The sequence below is a fragment of the Alexandromys fortis genome, unplaced genomic scaffold (assembly GCF_014885135.2).
Source record: "Alexandromys fortis isolate MF-2015 unplaced genomic scaffold, M_Fortis_MF-2015_v1.1 scaffold_20, whole genome shotgun sequence".
Lineage (NCBI taxonomy): Eukaryota > Metazoa > Chordata > Mammalia > Rodentia > Cricetidae > Alexandromys > Alexandromys fortis.
In genome coordinates this window covers 9,937,912-9,948,839 of record NW_026067903.1, presented here as the reverse complement: position 1 = coordinate 9,948,839, position 10,928 = coordinate 9,937,912, and positions in this window count along the sequence as shown.

The following is a 10,928-nucleotide window of genomic DNA, read 5'->3' as shown; positions in this document are numbered from 1 at the left end:
AAGACAGCCCTGCAGAAGGAGCTGGGGGAGGGGGGTTTGTGCTCTCTTCCGGGACTATCGCCCCTGGATAGCACACACTCACCCGTCCAGATGGAACTCTTCAGCACCTAAACAGGGCCGCCTGGTAGCCCAGTGATCCAGGGACAGAAGGAAGGACGGGGCAGGCAGTGCAGGATCCAGGAGAACACAGGAGCCCCTGGAGCCCAGGCTGAGGGTGCCCGGCTCTCTTACTGGGGACCTTGAGGCTCACTCCTCTGAGTGGGTAGCCTTAGAGTAGGAGCTTAAAGTAGGAGCTTAAAACTGTTGTTGAGCACTGGTCCTAGCATATAGCAGGGCAGCGGGTTGGAGACATATTATTCTGGATGTTATTGATTGTGTTTTTACTCTGATGTCTAGTTATCTGACCTTGGGAAACCACAGTTCTAGGCGCTAATACCTGGTCTTGTCTTTGTTGAATGTGTGTTTTATTCCTTGGTTTTTGTTGCCCTTTCAGGTTCTTAAGAGAGCTGGATTATTCTGTGTTACTTGGTAGGAAATTCTCCTGGGATCTTGAGAGGGGTGGCCACTGTGGGTTATGTGTAGAATGTGTTTCTAGGTATTGGGAGCGAACACTTATGAATGAAGATAGGATTGTAGAGAGTTGCTGAGGGACCCAGAGAATGGAGGTAAGTAGAGTGTTCCATCAGGATCTGCTTAGTACCCTGGAAATGGGGGCCAAGTGTGAGGAGAGTCTACAGTAGGTATTCTGCCACGGAGCTGAGGATGATACTGGAGATTGGGTTTGGAGGAATGGTGGGAGAGTGAAGATTTTAAGGTAGCCTAAATGCTTCTCTAGATCGAGTGGCCTGCTGGTTCCCAGGAGGTACCTGCTGGAGTTGGGGACTGAGTAAAGCAATGACTTTAGGAAAGGAAGTAAAAGGGAGGATCTGTGTGAGTCACTGGAAGTCGGGAGAGGAGCAATACAGAGGCCTCATCACGTGTTCTGCTGCAGACCTGAGGGTGAGATTGGAGGATTAAATTTGAAGGATTAGAGAGAGAGAGAAATGAAGATCTGCAGTGAACCTACCTGCTTCCCTGTCTGGTGTACCCTTAATTAAATTGAATGCAACCACAACACAAGATACCTTTTTTGAATCAACTTTTCAGTGCCACTGGAGCTTGGTGGTCTTGTATTGCTAAATCAGCCAGTTCTCTGCAAGGGCTTTCGGTAAGCTTTCAAAGGCAAATGAAACAAAAGCAATTGAGACAATGCTATGAAAAAAATTGCAGGAACACACAACAGGGGTGACTTTGGGGAGCAGCTATATGCCCTCTTTGAAACAGAAGGAGGATAAAAGAGAGGTTGAGTAGAAAAATGTCAAACTACAGTGAAACATTGGACAACATTGACTCGATTGCTGGAGAGGCCTTCAGGGTGCAATTATCTGCTAAAAAGAAACATACCGTGAAGCAATAGGACCGTATTAATGCTCCCATTCTCCAGAAATATGCTCTGAATACTAAACTGACCCAACAGCAAAGCAAGAGAAGCCGCTTTCTTCTGTTCCCTCATCAGAGGTTTTTCTACACATCTGCAGGGCATTCAACATATCTGTTTTCAGTTTCAACTGACCCTAAATGAGCCCAATTCCTTTCTCTCTCTCCATTCTCTTATATTTCTGTCCCTACCACATCAACTTGTAATTCTTTGTGGGTTCATTTCTCATAGGATCCTTGTGGGGTGTACATTCCCAGAAATTCATGGGCACCACCAGAAAAGTTTCCACGGTATTGTCAGATGTCTGCTTTCCATGCCTCCATGGATTCACCCAGTGTCTCCTTTGTGCTAGAGGTGATTGTTCTTCCCTATTCTATTAAGAGATATGTTCAAACAGTGTCCTGTCTTTAGATTATCTGCTTAGGAAGACACTGATAGATACACAGACATGGAAGGAGGAAAGCTCAGCAGGCCTCAAGCCCTCTCAAAGAATTACAGGGAATTAAGAAATGCTAAGAACAGGAGAAATGGTATTCCCTAGGTACGAGTGCATCACGTGGTTATCCAGATCAAATGATCAGCCCAAAACCACACATATACAAATAACATGGACTGAGAATATTGTATTTATATGTTTAGGAAAACACACTCACACACACACACACACACAATATAAACAAAAATAAACCATGAATTTGAAAGTGAGCAGGGTACACATGGAAGGTTTTGGAAGGGGAAAAGGGAAGTGTGGAAAATATATAATTATATTAATATCTGAAAATATTTAATTATTTGATTTATATTGGTGTTTTACTTGCATGTACGTCTGTGCATGAGATCCATGTCTGGTTCCCACAACGTTTAAAAGAGAAATACAGATCCCTTATTGGAAATGAAGTTACAGAAGACTGTGTGTCACTGTGTGCAGACTGAGAATTGAACCAGAGACCTCTGGAAGAACAGCCAATGTTTTTTTTTTAAATCTTTTTATTAATTGTTTGAGAATGTAATACAATGTATCTTGATCGTGTTCACTCCTTCCCACTTCCCCTCATCTCCATTCATATCCATTCCCTCCGTACCCAACTGTCACCCCCTGTCCTCTTTCTATCTTTAGCTGTGAAGGACAGACTATTTAGCAGCAGATGTCTTGGTTCTCTGGCTCTTTCAATATATCTGCCTCCATTTGCATAATGTTCCTTGAGCCTTCAGTATAAAGGTAGTATTGTAGTTGCATCAACCAGCACTGGGAATCCCATCTTCTTTTGATCTCTGCATTTTTATCACTTGTGTATTTCTGTCATTAACTAAACTTGCTGCTCAAAAGGAAACTTCTCTGATGAGGACTGAGTGCGACATCCACTTGTGTGTTTAAGGATGATTGTTTAGCATGTAATAAGAAATCACTGGTGGTGTAGGAAAATGGCAGTAGAAGTTCTCCTCAAGGGCCCGTGACATCACCAGGCATGAAGCATTGGCTGATTTTTCAATGCCAGGCAAATTCCTTCTTACTGCTTCTGCCTTAAATCCAATTAAGTGGTTGTTAGTTGCTCCCAGGATATAAGCCCCACTGTTACCAAGAGACTCCCAAACAAGATAGACTATTACTATTGTTTTTGGTGCCTCCAAGAAATTGTATGTGAGATCATATTGCTGAAGGCACCACACCCTTAGGACACAGGACTTGGAGGACTTCATCTGACTTGGAAGTGCCCTCCCTGAGGACTAGTTCTCATGGTATTAGAAGTAGCTATGCAAGTTGTCAAAAGGGCAAAGCAATCAACAGTATCCAGCTGTAATACCAATGAACCACAACAATGACCATTCTGGCAAGATATTCTGAGAGATCCACAATTGTGTGATTACCTGAATATTCAATTACTGAAAATGTTAGTTAAAAAAGAGCAAGGAATTACGTTCCATGATCGTGTTTATTGTTGCAGTTTCACAGCATTTATACTTGAGGGCACACAATTCTCGTTCTATATTTCTGAAGCTAGTATTTAAAAAAAATTATTAATTGGTTTAAAACTAATCAATACACATACATTGCAAAATAGAAATGTATATTAATTTGAATATTTTTCTTCCTCCTTATTGAGTTTTCTGGCTGGTAGGTAAAGGTAATAAAATGTTCAATGGTGCATTTAAAATTGTTAATGCCTTTTTTAATGGACTGTCTAACTGCAGATTTATCTACCACATAGATTCATGCTTGCCATTTAGACTGAACTGTAAGGAACACGTTCATCTGTATCTTGATCTCCATTGATATACCTCAGTAGACAATCTTTTTTCCCAGTCAATCTGACCACTCTGCCTTGCAAGCATTCTCAGTGTCTAAGACTTGTGTAGTCCAACAGCATCTATGATGATGAGTTGTTCTTTCAATTCAAGGGAAATGGAGAGAAAAACGGAGCTTGGTGGAAATTGATTTTTTTCTTTATAGCTCTGTTTTATACAAATCTATTTATCTATCATCTATCTATCTGTCTGTCTATCTATCTATCTATCTATCTATCTATCTATCTATCTATCTATCGAGAGATTTGTATAAGAAGAAAATATGATTTATGCAATATATTTTCTTTTTACATTTTGTTGATTATTATAATTTTGTGTATGCATCCATGTATGACAAGCTCAGTTGTACAACTGAAGACCAGAGGAAAAGTTTAGGGGTTAGCTCTCTTAATTGCATATTATTCTGCTCTGTATATTTTAGGATATCTTGTCTACAAGCTTCCAAGTGATACTGACTACACCTCCTATTTCAGCACTGGAGCTCTGGGACTACAGGTGTGGACTACTGCATTGAACATTTGGTGGACACCAATGATCACGTAAGTTGTCATGCTTTCTGCCACAAGTGTTTTCCCTGATGTGATATCTCAATGGCTCAAATGAAGGTATTTTTCTAATGTGAATTGTATTCTTGGTTCCTATTCATTGGGATCCATCTCAGAAGTACCAAGACAGCAGTCTTTGTTCATCTTTCAAACTATAGCATACACCAATCTACAAAGGCCAAGTGGACTTTATAGAGACCCAATAGCAACCTAAGAATCCCCTGATCTCTTTATAAGGAATTCCTTGTATTAATGATTTCAAACAGAAATGCTTTATGTGATCAGTGAAGGGACCACTTGTCATCTCATGCTGGGATAAGGCGAGTACGAGACATCCTTGGGGAAAATAGGGAGAATTATAGGAACTTAAAGACTAAGTCCTATCCACTTAAGAGTAATAAACACTCCTATATAATTGACAAATTTCAAGTCTCATGATTTTGTCTCAAATCACAATCTTTTTTATTAGGTTGAGTCATAAGAAATTAGAGGCTTATGACCTAAAATAATAAATTCATAATGTTCAACATAATAGTGTCCTAGAGGCTGGATGCAACTTGAAGTTAAGTCCCTATTGCTGAAGACACCACACACTTCATACACAAGGTTAGAGGAATTCACTAGGAAATGACCTGGAAGTTTCTTCTCTCAGAATGGGCTCTCATTATATCTGAAGTTGCTTTGCAAGCTGCCAAGGGACAAAAGCAATCAAAAGTCATGAATGGCTGTAGAATCTATGAACCACAACAATGACAAGCATGGCAAGATGACTACAAGGATGACATATGGCACTAATATCATATAGGTCAGAGTCAAAGCCCATTCAATAGGAGGGAATTCATGCCTGGTATTGTAAACCTGGCTAACCAACCATGGTTAGAGAGGTCATAGAGGAAAACCTACAGCTACTTTCCTAAACAAGTATAATTTATAATTTATAAGTTCCAAGAACAAGATAAGTATAGTACCCCATAGACAAGTATAGTTCTCACTCCTCATCAAAGAAGTGTTTTTTTTTTTAAATTTGCATTATGTTGAGACACACACAGCTAGCCCAATTATAAAGCACAACTGGCTATGTTGTTTCCAACCCTGAAGGACAGATGCTTCTACAACACAATCCTTACACTTAAAGATCAGGGAACACTATGGAAACGTGGCAGAAAAATGTTAAGAGCCAGAGTACCCAGATGTCTTCTGTGAAACAGTATCTTCTAAATATAACAGGGGAGCTGAATTAATGAACTATCAATAGCATGGTTGCACCAACAAGACCTGCACAAGGGTAATACCAGTTGACAGGAAACACGATTGAGGAAATATCAAAAGACTGGATATCTAGGTGACATGCTACAAATGATTAATGACAACTGGGAGAGGGAGAATTAGTTTTCCCAGTATGAGTCTTCTGATTGGTGATATAGATACAGATGTAGATATAGAGCTATATAGATAAATATAGTGTTGGTGTGTAGGTATGCATATGTAAGTGTGTGTGGTACTAATAATGACTGAAGAAAGAGAGGTGATAAATTTGAGAAATGGTCATAGAAGCAAGGTAAGAGTTGGAGGGGGAGAAGGAGGAGTAGAAATTATATAAATATAGTACCCATATTTGAAATATTTAAAAAGTTTATAAAAGATTATCCAAAGGTATATGTATAGCATGGGAAAATTAGTGAAATCCCTCAGTGTTATCTACAAAATCACATGCTCTGTAGATGCCTTAGGATAATCTTTTATAATGCATATAAATGCGTATCTCAGATACATATAGTCTCCATCAATTTGCCTGGAATACATTTTCATAAATGACTCAAACACAGTTTTTTTTTTAGAGCACCAATATTTTATCACTACTGACCTGAATTCTTACAAGATATTTAGGTCTAGGTAAAGATAGAAGAAATAAAAGTGACAAAACAAACAAACAAACAAACAAACAATATTCAGATCGTGGCCTCATGGAAGCGCGCAGACAAAGGAAGCTGAACCTGTACTATCATTTGACACAAACTACTGTGGCCTGACAAATTACCATTACAACTTGCATTTTGTTCATTTGAAAAATAATTCCCAGTTATTTTTCTTTCTGAATCATGGTGTATTATATGGTTCTGCTTTGATGATGTCAGTTTCCTAGCAAACCACAGCTGATATTTGCACTTGACTCATTTTTCTGAACTACATTCTCAATTATGTTACAATAATGCTTAATTTTTATTTGATTCCTATATTCGTGAAGTCTGTGCATTAGCTTTTTGGTACTGTTTCCATCATACAAACTTTCTTTTGTGATCTCTTAAGTACAAAATATGTGAATTATTTTAACCAACATTTCAAAGTTACAAGGTTTAATTCAAGCAGACAGTTCTCTATCCACTTGTGGCTCTGGGGACACGGTTACACCTGCATCTTATGCAGAAACCATCAGTGTGTCCATAATAGCCACAGTCAGAACCAGAGTCCATGAATACCATATTTCTGCAGTTCTAGGACTGTTATCGCAGTTGCTTGAAACTGACCCAGAAACCCACATTACACACGACTGTTGCTAAGCACCCCAGAAGCAATAAAAGACAGACAGCATTATTGCCTTTAAACTTTGTGTATTCACACCAGGTCTGCCCATTAGCAGAACCTAGCTAGAAGCCAGTTGCCAAACAATTCTCCATTTTCTGGCTTCCAGGCCCTTGATTTTACTACAGGGAAAAACATGGAAGGGTGTGAATAAATCTGAGTACTGACCCCTACTGCCAAAAGTGGTCTTCCTCTGTAGCTCTTATGGACCTAATCTCCTTTATTTTTTTGTGTTAATCTTCATCACATAATGTATAAAAAACATTCATGCATTTTATACAAATGAGTTTGCATATTCATTTCAGGATGTTTTAACTTTTCAACTTCACTCACCATCTACCGAAGTTAATGATATATTTCATACAACTATCCAATAGCATATAGAAAATAAATGATAAATTATAATTACAACTATTAATATCCCTGAAACAAGAGTAAGAAATAGTTATTAATCCGGGGTTTACAAATATGCAGAGAGCCATTTTTCTTTCAGAGATCAAAAACTTAAACAATATGGACAAACACTAGAAAAAACCATATAAGCAGAAAGCCACTGTGTCTCACAGTTTTCACAAGCTTCTCAAACAGTGGAAGTTAGTCATTCTTTGTATTTTCATAATATTTATTTATTATTTTCCTAACAAAAAAGATAAGCATTATACTCAAGAACTTAAGGAAAATCAGTCTACCAAGTAACAAGAAAACTTTCTATAGATCTAAGAAGTGAAATCAAAATGTTTACATACTATGAAGCCCAGGAAATTCTGTTTTTAAAAGCAATAGTAATTTATGTTGGAAATTTTAGACAGCATGGGATATTGTTCCTGAATACTGCCTAAATTTTGTAACATTGTTTATTTTACTTCTTAGATAATATAAAACTGAAGAAACTAAAAATATCTACTCAAAATAGTTATAATAATTTAAATATTTCAATAACGACATTATATTTTATCTAGTTCATTTCAAGCTTGCTCATTGGGAAATCTCTTTTGCATTGCAAGTCAGATGATTCATTCAGTTTCTGGTTTTGAAAGAATAAGAAATTTCTGTGTACATGATGATCCTAGTGTCATTAGTATCTGACAAGCAGATAAATATAGTTTCAATATTCTTTAAAAATGAAGATACAGCATATCTTAGGAGATATTTCTGTCCAATATTTTTATAATTTCTTCAGATTCTAGAGATTGCCAAAGAATGATGTACTAACAGTTTTTGCAACTAAACTTCTTTGATTATCAATTAGGGGATGAACTTGTTTGAACTTATAAATATTACAAGCAATTCAATTAATTAGTGATGATACTGATTTTGTATAAGATTAATCTTTGAGGACTAGAGAGATGTCTCAAGGTAAAATACTTGCTACCCAAGTATAATGCCCTGAGCTTAAAGCCCCAACACAAATTTAAAAAGCATGAAGTATACAGCTGTATTCCCTAAAGTGTGGAAGCAGGAGCATGAGATGCCATAAAGCATTTCCCTATATTTGTTTTTTTTTAAATATTTTATTGAGCATATTGTTTTATTTATGTTCATCAGGGATATTGGCCTGTAGTTTGAAAATTTTTATTTTTGTTTTGTCTTGTTTTGCTTTTGGTTTTTGTCTTTTTTATTTTTATTTTTTTTTTGTTTTCTTTGTAGCTTAGGAATCAGTCCTAGTGCTCGCTCTGTAGACCACCAGGCTGGTCTTGAACTCTTGATATCTATCTGCCTGCCTCTGACTCCCAAGTGTTGGGAAGGCAATCACCACCAATGCCAGGCAGTTATTGTCTTATTTACTTTATTTTTTTTTTTACCCCTCTCTTTCAGATCCACTCACTCAGGTGTTTTTTTTTTTAAATATTTATTTATTTATTATGTATACAACATTCTGTCTGCGTTGTGTGTATGCGTGCAGGCCAGAAGAGGGCACCAGACCTCATTACAGATGGTTGTGAGCCACCATATGGTTGCTGGGAATTGAACTCAGGACCTTTGGAAGAGCAGGCAATGCTCCTAACCACTGAGCCATCTCTCCAGCCCATCACTCAGGTGTTTTAACATTACAGTAATATTAGTTTCTTAAAAAAAGCTTGACAGAAAATGAAAATACCTGAAATCCATTATTCAATGAAGAACAAATCAACATTATTTGACCTCATATGTACTTATTCCATTGATTTAATATGCAGTTATTCTGTTCCAGTTGTTTCACAATACCATTTTAAAGTTATATAATGAGGGGGGAAGACGAAATGTTCATCAAATTTATGAAGATTTTTAGTAGCTTTTTAAAAGTCTCTGAAAACAGCTAAACTTCAAATAAGAAAACACATCTACTTTGTATCATGAAAATTACTATCACAGAATGAATTGTGGTAATTATGTGGTTGTTGATTCCCAGGCTTTTGTCAACCTTGTATCCTACCTTGTGAGTTCTAAGTTGTCACCTACTTTCCATTGGCTTTTAATGAGGATGTTTCTTGGCTGTCAGAAAAGGAGCTGTTTCTGTTGGCAATAACCTTACACTCCTCTGGATATTACTTATGTATGACATGTAATTCAGGAAGCAGAGTTTCACTGAAACACTGCAGCACTATTTCAGAATACTTCTAATTTTATTTTCTAGCTTCGTTCCTGAGAATGATAGAAGATTAATACTTATAAATTGAGAAACATCATTTCTGTGTTTGGGCATTAATTATAGAATGAAAATTAAAGTCACACCAAATGTTAAAAGTCATGACAGTTGGTACCGTAATGAAGAAAGGCTTTAAATGCAATCCAAGACTGGAGGCATGCTTCCCTGTTTAAAGGCATGTACCGTGCAAGCAAGAAGACCAAAGTTTGGATTCCCAGAACTCACATGAGTCTGGTTTGGAGTGTTAAACAGCTGAAATCACAGCCTCTGAAGTGGGAGTCAGGACATCCCTGAAACTAGCAGAATAGCACAAGTAGCTGCATTGATGAACTCCAAGGTTGACTGAGATATTTTATTTCAAAAAGATGAGGAGAAGAGTGATTTAGGTTCCAGACATCTTTCTGAGAGCTACACTCAGACACACACCCACACCCACACAACCTCTCCCCCACATTCACAGACACACACACATACATTCAAGTGCCTGTCCATGTATTTATGGCCTCATACATGTGAACACTGATACATACTTACTTACCACCCATGAACACAAAACTGAAGGTAATCAAGGTCCCAATCCAGTGGAAAGAAGATCAGAGGGAAAGTCTTAGTAAGACGTTGACAAACAATGCAATGAGGTACTCTAAACTTTAAAGTACAGTTTTTTTTTTTTTATAGAAGTGTTATAGATTTGTTTTTCCCTTAAAGATGACTCCAAATTCACTAGCAATTGGTCTTATGTATACTATGCCAACATTAAGAATAATTTATTTATTTCAATGTCTGTTTCTACTAAATAGAGCTGCATAATTAATATAATTAAAGAGTTTTTAGGCCTTTATCTCACAACAAGAGAAAAGTAGCAATGCAAGTATTGTAAGAGTTATGTTATTATCTGAGAACACATTTTAATGAATTTAAGAATTTGTTTAAACCTACCAACAATTATATATTATATAATATGTATATATATATTAAATAAAATCTTTTAAAAATAGAAAATAATTTAAGAGCAATGTAGCAATGTAGAGAAATTTATAGAGGTACACAATTCATGAAACAAAACCATATATCATATAAGTACCCTGTAGGTAACAAAGAATTCTTTATTAAATTTTTGACTAGAAAGATGAATATAACAATAGTGACTACTATATTTGATGGTCCAGAGACAACATTAGTCTAGTTATTGCTCAAATTAATAGTCTAAAAATCCTGGAAATAGGTCTGAAGTATCTGGTTTGGACAAAGAGAAGTAGGGCAGTATGTTACTCGCCATAGTCTGTCACAGCTCCAGAGTCAAGCAGGCTCTGTTGTCTTCAATGCATATGGTGTTTTCCTAGAGAGTCAAAACATAAAGGACAAACAAATCTTCAACTTGTCTTTAGTTAATCAT